Source organism: Labrus mixtus, chromosome 21, assembly GCF_963584025.1.
Source record: "Labrus mixtus chromosome 21, fLabMix1.1, whole genome shotgun sequence".
Taxonomy (NCBI): domain Eukaryota; kingdom Metazoa; phylum Chordata; class Actinopteri; order Labriformes; family Labridae; genus Labrus; species Labrus mixtus.
Genome location: NC_083632.1, coordinates 20,011,978 through 20,023,167, shown reverse-complemented (window position 1 = coordinate 20,023,167; position 11,190 = coordinate 20,011,978). Strand labels below are relative to the sequence as shown.

Here is an 11,190-nt window from a genome sequence, read left to right as displayed (position 1 = left end):
GTTACATGTCCGTAACACTTTTCACGCCTGCACTGGTTAGAGCTAATTTAAGTTCCTGATGAATTGATATCGGTTGAATGAGAGATAATGATGACGTACTTGATTTTTATTTTTATTTTTATTTTTTATTTGAAGTGCTGATTTAACTTTAAACCACAGACATTTAGCAAATTCGCTCCATCATTATCAAACATTTAACTGCAGTCTTTTTCAGTTCATTAAATCAATGCTGTAAAGCCACCGTTCAGCAAAACCACAGCAGAAAAGAACTGTAAAACACATGCAACACGGCACATGACATCAACTAATAAAAAGAAAATGTGGGCTACTGGCCTGGGGCCCCAAGCAGTTGCCTGTCTTACTTATTGTCAAGCAGCACCTCTGTCTCTGTGTTTCTTTAGTGTTTCCTGTTTTATTTTGTAGTTCTTGTCCCCAGTGTTTCTTGTCTTGTCTTACTTCCTCCCTTTGTCTGGTTTCCCTCCATTTTTGATTGCCCCGATTGTCTTCACCTGTGTCTGATTACCCCGTGTCTATTAAGTCTCTGAGTGTTCATTCCCTCTTGTTGTCAGTTTGTCATGTCAAACCTTCTCTGTGTGAAGTTTTCTCTGCTCTAGTGTATTTTGGTTTCTTCCTGAGTTTGGACTTTTACGTTGGACCTTGTTACTTTTTAGACTTTAACAAGGTAAGTTTTTGTTCTCTTTTTTTTTTTTTTTTTTTATAAAATATTTTCTGTTTGGTTCTGCACTTGGGTCCTGTTTGTCATCATGTAATCCTTGTGATCATTTAGTGGACAATGTTAGACGATGTGTAATTTGGTAGCTAGATGTGTGTCATCTTTCCCTGAGAAGATTCAACGATGAACGCTTTTGTTTTGGCCATTCTGTCTGTAAATTAAAATAATTGACATATCAGTCCTTCCTTTTGAGTGATGTAGTACTGGTGCACAGCCAGAGTAATCTCTGGACTTTTACATTATGTTCACACAGACGGCTTGAAACGCAGCTTTGCTTCACCTTTACATGTCAGGAAACACAATCAACACTCGTGCAATTAAAAATGAACTGGCAACAGGAACATCATCTGCAGCAGCCGGCACAGAGACTCACTCACACACATGTTCATCTGTCCTGTATCTGTAACAGCAAACACCATGAAACAACAGAAAGCCTCTGTGCATTTGTTGTGTGCAGACAAAGACAACATTGACTGATTCAAGGTTGATGATGCAGCTGGGCAACAACGGGCATCTCTGGCAAGAGAACTCAACTCCAAACAATAATCTGTTTTTTACCTTTTATCTGTTTGTTAGATTTGTTTTTGGGCTTTTGCCTTTATTAAGATAGGACAGTGGATCAAGTAGGAAATCAGGGAGAGAGAGAGAGTGGGCAATGACATGTTGGAATGGAGCCACAGGTCGGCCTTTAACCCTACAATGGGCGCTTCCTAACCTCTAGGCTATCAAACCTCATTTTTAAAAACAAAAATGCTCTTGACCAGACTGGGCAAACAAATAGTTAACTCACAACTTAACATGTCTGATCTTCATTCTTCACAGCTGCAGCGTCAGGTGAGCTCTGTTCTCCTTCACTGTTCTCATCCTTTAAATTCTGAGATTCAGCGTGTTTGTTCGGGCTTTTGGTTGGTTGCTCCTAAGGAGAGAACAAAACATTACAGAAACACTTTTGTACCTGTAGCCGTAGCACAACCTGCAGAGCTAGAAAAAGAGGATCCGAGCATATTTTAAACTTTGATTGTCCTCAAAATCCCATATCATGACTTGATTTAATCAATGATGTATTTTAATGTTGTTTTTTAAGTACCTTTGTCTTGACTTCCCTCAAACTGTGAATAAGTATTATTGTGTGTTTTTTTTATCTTAGGAATGACAACTCTCCCATCTGCACAACAAATTCACCTTTTTAATAAAAAAAACCTTAAACGTTGATCCTTGAATCTCTTAACCTGATTTTGACGTGAATGTTAGAACACAATTTCATGGAAATTTAATCCAGTGGATTCAGTGATTTACTGTGAAACATTGTGATGGACCAACCACACAGCACAGTTTACATTGGGCCACTTGCTGTATAACAAAAAATAAATCTATTACATTACAGAAGGTGTTTATAAAGTAATGTATTTAGACATGAAAAACACATTTTCTAAGAGACAGAATTGCTCCAGAGTAACTTACGTAACCATTCAAGAAGCTCCTTTAATTAATTTAGCTGCAAAATTTGCCCCAATAACATTTCCTGAATATCTAATGAAGAGGTAACCTTTTTTTAAAGTGTCCCAAGATCATTATAAGAATTGGTGCTTTACAAATAAAGATTGATTGATTGATTCTGTATGAAAAAAAAAAGTTGACTTTTTCTAAAGGTACTCTACAGTTTATCCACTGACTATAAAAGTTTAAAGGTCGTTACGCCATCCCAACACCTCCCCTTTTTATTTCCCAGAATTCCCAGAGAACAGCAGCATCAAAGACTCGCCTGCATCAACTCATTAAGGGGCTTCCCTCTGATCACAGCCCCACAGCTCCTCAGCTTCAAGTCGAGTACTCACTCTCTAATACAACCGCACACACACACATTCAGACAGATACAACACAGCTTTTGGGACTGCAGATTTAGAATCAAGTTGGAGCTGAAGTCAGTCACCTCTTCTGAAAATGCTTTCAAACAGAAGCGAGTGTTTGGTCTGTTTTAATGTCTGTTCCGCTCTCACACAGAGGTACAGCAGTCGGTATGTAAATGATGTTTTTTTATTCATGGATTTGAGAAACACTTAAAAAACATTACAGAAGGAGTCAGTGTCTGGGAATGTAAAACAAAAAAAACACTCAAAAGAAATCTAAAATGTTATTGTTTTCTACGGCTAATCCTCTCACTCGTATAAATATGGAATTTAAACTCTTTTAAATGTAGATCATTAAAGTTTCATTGTTGACCTTTGATATTCGTGTTATTCACGTACAAGAAAACATTTAAAGGATTGTTATTTGCAGTTAAGCTTACTGTTCAAAAAATGATCAAATGTTGAAGGAATGAGGAAAACCATTGGAAGAGAATATACGGAGAACGCAAGTAAGCTGACCTAAGATCAGTATCTTCTCAAACGATCTCTTCCTTTTTTACTTGGTATGTTTGTTTACACCAAACTTTTCTCAGTCTGTATTGTCTATTGGGTCTTTGGTTGGTAGTTTACTACAATACACCTAATGCTTTTGGTACTCTTTGGAAATAAATAATAGCAAGAAGGCTGATGGCTGATGAAATATAAATAAAACCAAAAAGCAGAGAAGCTTTTTTCATTTAGCAAAAACTTCAAATTCTACAATACATTACGATAAAACGTAAAGGAGCAATATGTAACTCTGACACGTAATGTTTCAAATGGGTACTGCAGTCCAAATTCAAAACAAGAGCTGTGTCCCCCCGCCTTAAAACCACCTATAGGCCTACCTTCTGTGGTAAAAAAAAATCCAGAGGATTCAGGACTGGAATCTAAACTGCTGTTTTGTTGTTAGAGAAGCCAGCACTTCAACACAGACTGTTTCCTTAATGTCTCATGATTTAGTAAGGTCACTTTATGATTTAATTCAGTAGATATCTTACATAGATGTCCTTTTAATTAACATGCTGTGAGACTGATTTATTTTCCATCTTTTAGGTGTGATAGAGAGATGAAGAGACCAACCACAACACCTGAGGTGTCATGTTGATGAACATGACGATCTTTGTACCTGCTGGAGGTATTGTGACACAGCACATCCTGTGTTTGTCTGTGAACCAGAATTTTTAATTTTTTTTAAAAGGACCACAAACAGCCAAATACGGCACCAGCAGCTGATGTGTACATGTGTTTTAGGATTAAGATTTTCCCATTAATACTTGTCAGCGGAGGCACACAAAGCCAAAGTATGAATATTCATTGACGCAGTGAAGTCTTCAAATGAAATATTCAACATGTTCGGGATATTCAAAGTGTCTCCTAATGAAGGAGGCAACATTGCTTTGGTAAATCAGAGACCTGCAGGCACTTAAAGAATCTAGTTCAAGATGAAATTAATTCTTTGGGATTATGTAGAATTTATGGATAGACAACAGCTCCTCTGCACCCTCAACATCCCAACAAACACACACACAAAAACACACACAATACCAGCATCTTCAATTTCCCATTTCTATTCAATAAAACACACTGTGGTTTCTCATTTAGACACCATGACCTCTATTTCCTGCAGGTGCCAAGCTGGTGAAAACAGAAAGTGACATTTTCATTGGAGGCAACTTATCATTTTAACGCTGACTATTAAAGGTGACATAGCAATGTGCGTATAAACTATGGACGTATCCAGAGCTATTGTGCTAAACACAATGTACAACTGTGTACGCTAAACATACCAGGAATGAAAAACAAATCTGAGCATCTGCTTACTCATCTATTTTGTGGAAACTCAAAGTTTATACGAAGCTGTTTTGATGATACAGAAAATCCTTAAAGGAGACTCAAACAAGAAAAAACTCTCAGAGAGGGAGGAGGGGTCATCAAATATCTATCAACACACCTGGTGTGACAGCAGAGAAGACAGGTGCGTAAATTTCTTACTTTACCCAGAAACATTTGCAGAAGCAGAACAGTTTGGGGGAAACAAAATATCCAACCTGTGGCTCCATTCCAACATGTCATGTTGCCCACTCTCTCTCCCTGATTTCCTACTTGATCCACTGTCCTATCTTAATAAAGGCAAACGCCCCAAAATAAATCTAACAAACAGATAAGAAAAGAACCACAAAGAAAAGGTAAAAAAACAAGTCGGATTAATTGGAGTTGAGTTCTCTTGCCAGAGATGCCCGTTGTGCCCAGCTGAATCTTCAACCTTGAAGCTGTCGATGTTGCCATTGTCTGCACACAACAAAGGCACAGAGGCTTCATGTTGTTTCATGGCGTTTGCTGTTACAGCTGCAGGTCAGATGAAAATGAAAAAGAGTGACTCCCTGTGCCGGCTGGTGCAGTTGATGTTCCTGTTCCATGCTGGCACAAAGTTTCCCAGCAGAACCAACAATTTCAAGGCAGAAACCTTTTAAGAAGTCCACCCAGAAACGCCAAGAACTGTTGTTTGTTGTAATTGCACAAAAACAACGTTAAGAACCTCTTTCTGCCAACAGCGCTCCCATAGAGGCAGTCCTCATGTTCTCTGAGGAGACCTCCAAGACGTCGGCTCATGAGGATCTCCACATCCACTCAGCACCACCCTGGGCAGGTCCAGAGAAAGAGAGGCCGCACACTCAAGGAGTTTGGTCCCAGAAACAGTGCTGTGCCTGGATGTAAGCCCAATGGTTGTTAGGGCTCATGGACCAAACAAAGAACAAGGCCTACTTGGAGTCTCTGGGCAGAGAGCGACATATGTTACCAGTGCTGGCGCTAGTGGATCCCTCACACTGCAGGGGCGGGTGGTAATTGTAAGAAATCCAGTGGGTGTGAGCAGGTGTGAGCATGGTTAGGAAAACAGTCACATGCAGGGCTCTACATTGAGGTCCTGGATGGTGTCTGTGAAATAGCCGACCGCGTTGATAGTGATTCACATATTTATTAAGAGGGACCGGAAGATGTGCTCTAACTTCCTGAGTATCTGTCTGCTAATCCTCCTGGAAAATGTCATTCCAGGCTGCTAGAAAGAAAGTTCCCAAAGATCCCACAGATTGATGAACCTCACGAGAAGCGTTCTAAATTAATTCCTGGTTGTGGAACAGTGGACTACTTCTTTAAGCTTGCAGGGTTGCTTTGGTAGATCAAACAGCCTACATGTGTTTTTTTTGGACCTGAACAAGTTGTACATTTTGGTACCCCGTGGGGTTCCATTGGGGAATACTGTGGGAATACACCGGGACATTCCTACAAGCCATCCCATTCGTACATAAATGAGAGATGTGTCCACATCCTTGGTAAGTCAAACAGTCAGTGTTGACCTCTAACAGGTCTGTCCCTTGTCACATTTCTAATTATGATTTTAATTGATAGGCTCTTCAGACTGTCTAGTTTTTAGAGTGTGAAGTGGTTGGAATGAAAGTCCCTTTGTCAAGAACTATTCCCCTCTAATATTTAGCTGGTATAGCAGGTTGAGTTAAATGCTAATGCCAAGAATATTATCAGCCAGTGGAGGAAAAAGAGCATCAACCTATGGGTTGGATTCCATACAAGGTTTCTGCCTGTTTACTGAGGGCTTTTTTCTTCACTACTGTCCAACCTTTACCACAAATGATGGAGGCACAGCAGGACAGGTAGGTAGCTCAGCACGGCTGTGGATCAGTGAGAGAGTCGGTCATCTCTCAAGTGGAAGGTCGGGGGTTTGATCCACAGCTCCTGCAGATATCTAGCCCCAAGTTGCTCCTGCTGCTTTGGCGGCAGCGTGTGAGTGTGTATTATTGGGATTAGTTTATATTGATGGATACCTTGTAATTTACATAGCAACCTCTGCCATCAGTGTGTGACTGTGTAGGTGTGACCTGCAGTGTAAAAGTGCTTAGAGTAGTCAGAAGACTAGAAAAGGGCTTTACAAGCTCAAGTTAACTTAACATTAAGATACAACGGAGGACATCAGAGAGCAGACTAGCACAATTTATCTTATCAGTGCAAGATCAATGCAGATCAATCTCTCTGTTTCACACATGTCCTGTACGTGTGAAACCGTTCTTTCCATGATGGTAAGGGATACAACATGAGGACGTCCTGCAGTCAGTTTACATCCATTTAGAAAGGGGTGTTGGTGAAAGGGACAAAAAGGAGCATCTACAGGGCACAAAAAGGGAAAAAATAGCTTGTGATAAAAAGGGGTTAAAGAAAAATAACGTGTTAATTTTGGGACCTTCTTGTTCTGCCAGGAACGGAAGATTTTTGAGCCTTGCATGTTTACTGAAACAATTTAAACTCTTATTGTTGGGGGCAGATCTGTGACGAGAATGTATCTGAAGTTTGTCACTATTGTTCTATAGACTCAGTAGACCCATTTTTATTAGACTGCGTGAATATGAGTGGATGTAAAATACAGCAGCATAGAAACTATGTCTGACATATTTTGAAGTGTGGTGCACGCAATTGGCGACGGGCATGCGTTCTCCAGCACCACAACATGTTAACCCTGACAGCCCTATCAACTCAACCGAACATTTTTAACACTTTGTGATTGTCTAATGGATTCAACAAAATACAGTTTCTTTATAAATTGGATGTGTTCAGCAATTTTAAGCAGCTAAAGACCAGACTGTATTTTTAAATAATCATACAGCGTGAACCCTCCTTATGAATAAAACACAACCAAAGTAACTGCAAACGTAATGGAAGGATGGGGAAATGTTTCAGTTCATTAATGTCATGAAATCACACAGTGAAACTTGTTGTTGTTTCCCATTGGTTTAGACATCTTGGCAACATCATGCTCCAATCAATACTCACTCCTTCTTTCTACTTAACCCTCATCTGTCTGCTCATACTGTTTGTACATTATAAAGTTACATCATAAGTGGTCTTACCAGCACCAAAGTTTGAATAGAGGAATCCTGTAAATAAATAAATTAGGTTTTGCATCATCCTGTCTGCCATGTCAACCATTTCTCCCTTTCAGATCATCTTTCTTTCTCTATCTTTTACCTGTCGCAACTATTCTGCCTTCATCTTCAAAATCTCCCCAAATCTGATTCTCCCTCCTAATTCCTCCTCTAAACCCGTCTCACTGTTTGTCTACGTGAGTGCGTCTATTTTCTCATCTTTGGTCTTCAGCCAATCGTTTCTCCTCCACTCTTTCACCTCTCCCTCCCCCACTTCCTCCCTTTCTTTCCTCCTTTCTTTCTTTTCTTGTCGGCCTCCTCCCCACTGCCCTACATTCACTCTCCTCTTTTCATTCTCTGTATTTCCGCTCCCTCTCTCGCTGATATCCACGCATGCAAAAAAAAAAAGAAGGAAAAAAAAAATCAGAGGGAAGTGGAGGAAGCGTGGAGTTTTAACTGCCGAATGACAAGACATAAAGGAGGGGATTTTAGGAGAGGAGATTAGCGGAAAGCAAAACAAAAAGCCCCTTGTCAATCTGGCTTATAATTCCATTAAAAATGTACATGTGGTAGTTCACTTTGAGAAAAGCGATTATAATTGGCCTCAGCAGCAATCTGTTTGAGAGAGAAAATTCAGGTTGTGCAGCAATTTGCAGACTTTTTACATGAATATTTTCTTTAAATATTTGTTTCTACATGCATGTGTACCAATTTTGTTCTGCGTGGGTTTAACCTGTGTGTGTGTGTGTGAGTGCATACATGCGTGTGTGTAACAAAATGTGTGTGTGTGTGTGTATCCACAAGCCGCAGTCATCAGCAGAGAATGCTCGTCTGCTTGTTTTGGCACCTTCCTGCTAGGTTAGAATTTAAACGAAAGAAGTGGCAAAGCTGGAGTTGGACCCCACTGACTTTTGAATGCAAACAGATGCTCAGAAAATCCCCAACACATGGAAACATGCACATGCAAACACATGCGTGCACACACACACACACACACACATACACACACAGAATCACTCGTAAAAGAAATCGCCAACAAGCAAGGGGATGGTGGGGAAGTCTATGGAGCCAGGACAGTGACAGCTAAATGTTGGCATCGGAAATAACATTTGCCATTGAAAACACACCTGAACTAAAATAAAGAAAGATGGGCATTGAAACACTTTCATTGTAAAAATATGTATTGTACGGTGGCCAGTAGGGGTCACACACTCAGCAACTGATGAAACGACATACATTTAGAAAAACGTGCAGCATATATAGAAACGCTGCACATTCAAAAGCAAATGCAAACTACCACAACAAATGCAAAGACACAAACGTGCTGCAAATAGGCAAAACAACTGCATCAGCATCAAACGCTCTGCAAGTACAGAAATTAAACTTAAGTCAAAACACACACAACCAGAAAACAACAGCAAACACAGAAATGCTGCAAGTTAATCCTTAAACGGAAGTGCTCCAGACCTGTAGGGGGCGGCGCTGTGGAACTGTTTATTTACGGGATAGAGTAAGAGAGACAGCTAGGAACAGAAAGTTATGTTTAGATATTGAAGTTGTATCATTGAAAGACACAGGATAACTTCAATGTTATTGAAACGCGGAGATAAAGCGAGTCCGACCGGGATTTTGACATCGGGGACGAGAGCCGAGTGTGGGTCTGTGGCTGCAGCCCCGGGATGCCTGGAGCTAGTGCTAGCTTTGGGGCTATGAGCTCCAGCTGCAACTCATCCCTCTGCACCCGCTTTACCAGCCTGACACTTCGTGCTTTCGCCATCCCCGGTGTCCGGGTTGAACTCGCTATTCATCTCTTTGCTACAGTTTAACATTACTCCCTGTCATCAAACACTGACACTTCACCCACGGAGAGCCCTCTGCCCCGGGCCTGACAAGTTCAAAATCCTGGCAGACGGAAGTCCCGTACTTAAGCCGGGCAACGGTGCCGATAGCCGGGCAGCCAACTTAGCAAAGCTACCGCTCAACAAGACCTCATTTCTCAAAGTTGTGTTTTTCTTCCCCCCGACATGTGATAAAGTCATGTTTGCGCACAAGAGAAAGTGGGACAGAGCCCCGGCGAAACGCTGCTCCGGTGGTGTTTAAGAAAAAAAAAGTCATGGAGAAAACATCAGAAGAGAGTCACTGAAAAACACACAAGAATGCAAAAGCTATCAAAATAAAATAAAATATTTTTTAATGCATTTTCTTTTTTTCTCAAGTGTTACAATGCCCATCTTTCTTTATTTTAGTTCAGGTGTGTTTTCAATGCCTACATTTAGCTGTCACTGTCCTGGCTCCACAGAACGCAGGATTATAGAAGTAGGAAGAAAGAACGTCTATGTGTAAGAGATGAACGATTTGGGAGCTGTTGGAGAGGGTGTGTGTGTGTGTGTGTGTGTGTGTGTGTGTGTGTGTGTGTGTGTGTGTGTGTGTGTGTGTGTGTGTGTGTGTGTGTGTGTGTGTGTGTGTGTGTGTGTGTGTGTGTGTGTGTGTGTGTGTGTGTGTGTGTGTGTGTGTTTGGTGAGAGGGGATGTGTTGGAAGCAGGACGTAGACGGTGACGGGGCAATAAGAAGATGATGAGTTGAAGTGACCACAGCAGATGTTGACTGTCCCCCCCGTCTGCGATGTAAATACATTCCACTTATAGTGACACACGCACACAAACACACACACACATAAAAATAGTCTAAAAAAAGGAAATATACAAAATGGCCCATAATTGAAAAATTGACACCAATCACTTCAGTATTTTCCCCCTCCTCTTTTTATTTTCGTCCGTCCTCTCTCGTCCCTCCTCTGTGGCTTTTTCCCTCTGGGGATGATGGGAGATGCAGCTGGATGTACAGCCCCCCCCCCAGCACCACCACCACCACCACCAACAAACACACATATGCACACACACTTTCCCGCTCTCTCCTGCCTCACTCTCCCTCTCTCAGTCTATCTGCCACTGACGAGAGGTAAACAGGGGAGGAGATCTCATTTGGTTCCTGAACTGTTGCAACGCTCAGTGCTGCCACACACTCTCCTCTCTCTCGCTCTTTCACTTTCCATCTCTTTCTCTCTCTCTCTCTCTCCCTCTCTCTCTCTCTCTCTCTCACACACACACACACACACACACATGCTCACACGCAACACAGTGAGGTCTTAGCAGCAGAAGATCCTAACAGTAGAGGAACGAACTGGACTCACACCTTCCATGGCAGAATAATCAGGTCTTTTAAGAAGAAGAAGAAGAAGTGGTGATACTGGAGGAGGAAAGAGGATAAGAGGAGCGTGTCGTTTTGTGTTTGTGAAATCCCCTGGGTTGAGCCCCCCCCTCCTCCCTCCCCCCCCCCCCCCCCCCCACCAAGCTGAAGATGGAGAACACATGAGGATGAGCGAGAGATCTGAGGGGGAAAGATGCTGCTGAGTAAAGTTTGTGGATATTTCTACAGGGAATTTTGAAGCCCTTTGAACTTTGGGGGAAGGATTGCACAGAGGAGGGTCGACAGTGCAGACTGCCAAAAGAAAAAAGGTGAGAATGAGTTTCTGTCAGGAAACTCTGTGTGAGGTTTGTTTGTTGATTGTGCTTCATGGTGGTATTTCAAGAGAAAAATGTGAGAAGTAAAATCTGTTTTGATGTGTCTGCTCATTTTTCAC

General features: G+C 41.5%; 1 long non-coding RNA gene across 1 annotated transcript; it reads left to right on the top strand.

The window, feature by feature from the left end:
- Nucleotides 1–390: 390 nt before the first annotated feature.
- LOC132954924 (uncharacterized) lies at nucleotides 391–4,594 on the top strand. The gene is made up of 4 exons (XR_009665869.1): nucleotides 391–682; nucleotides 3,676–3,757; nucleotides 4,250–4,323; nucleotides 4,497–4,594. It is a non-coding gene; the product is annotated as an uncharacterized LOC132954924 (long non-coding RNA).
- Nucleotides 4,595–11,190: the final 6,596 nt, after the last annotated feature.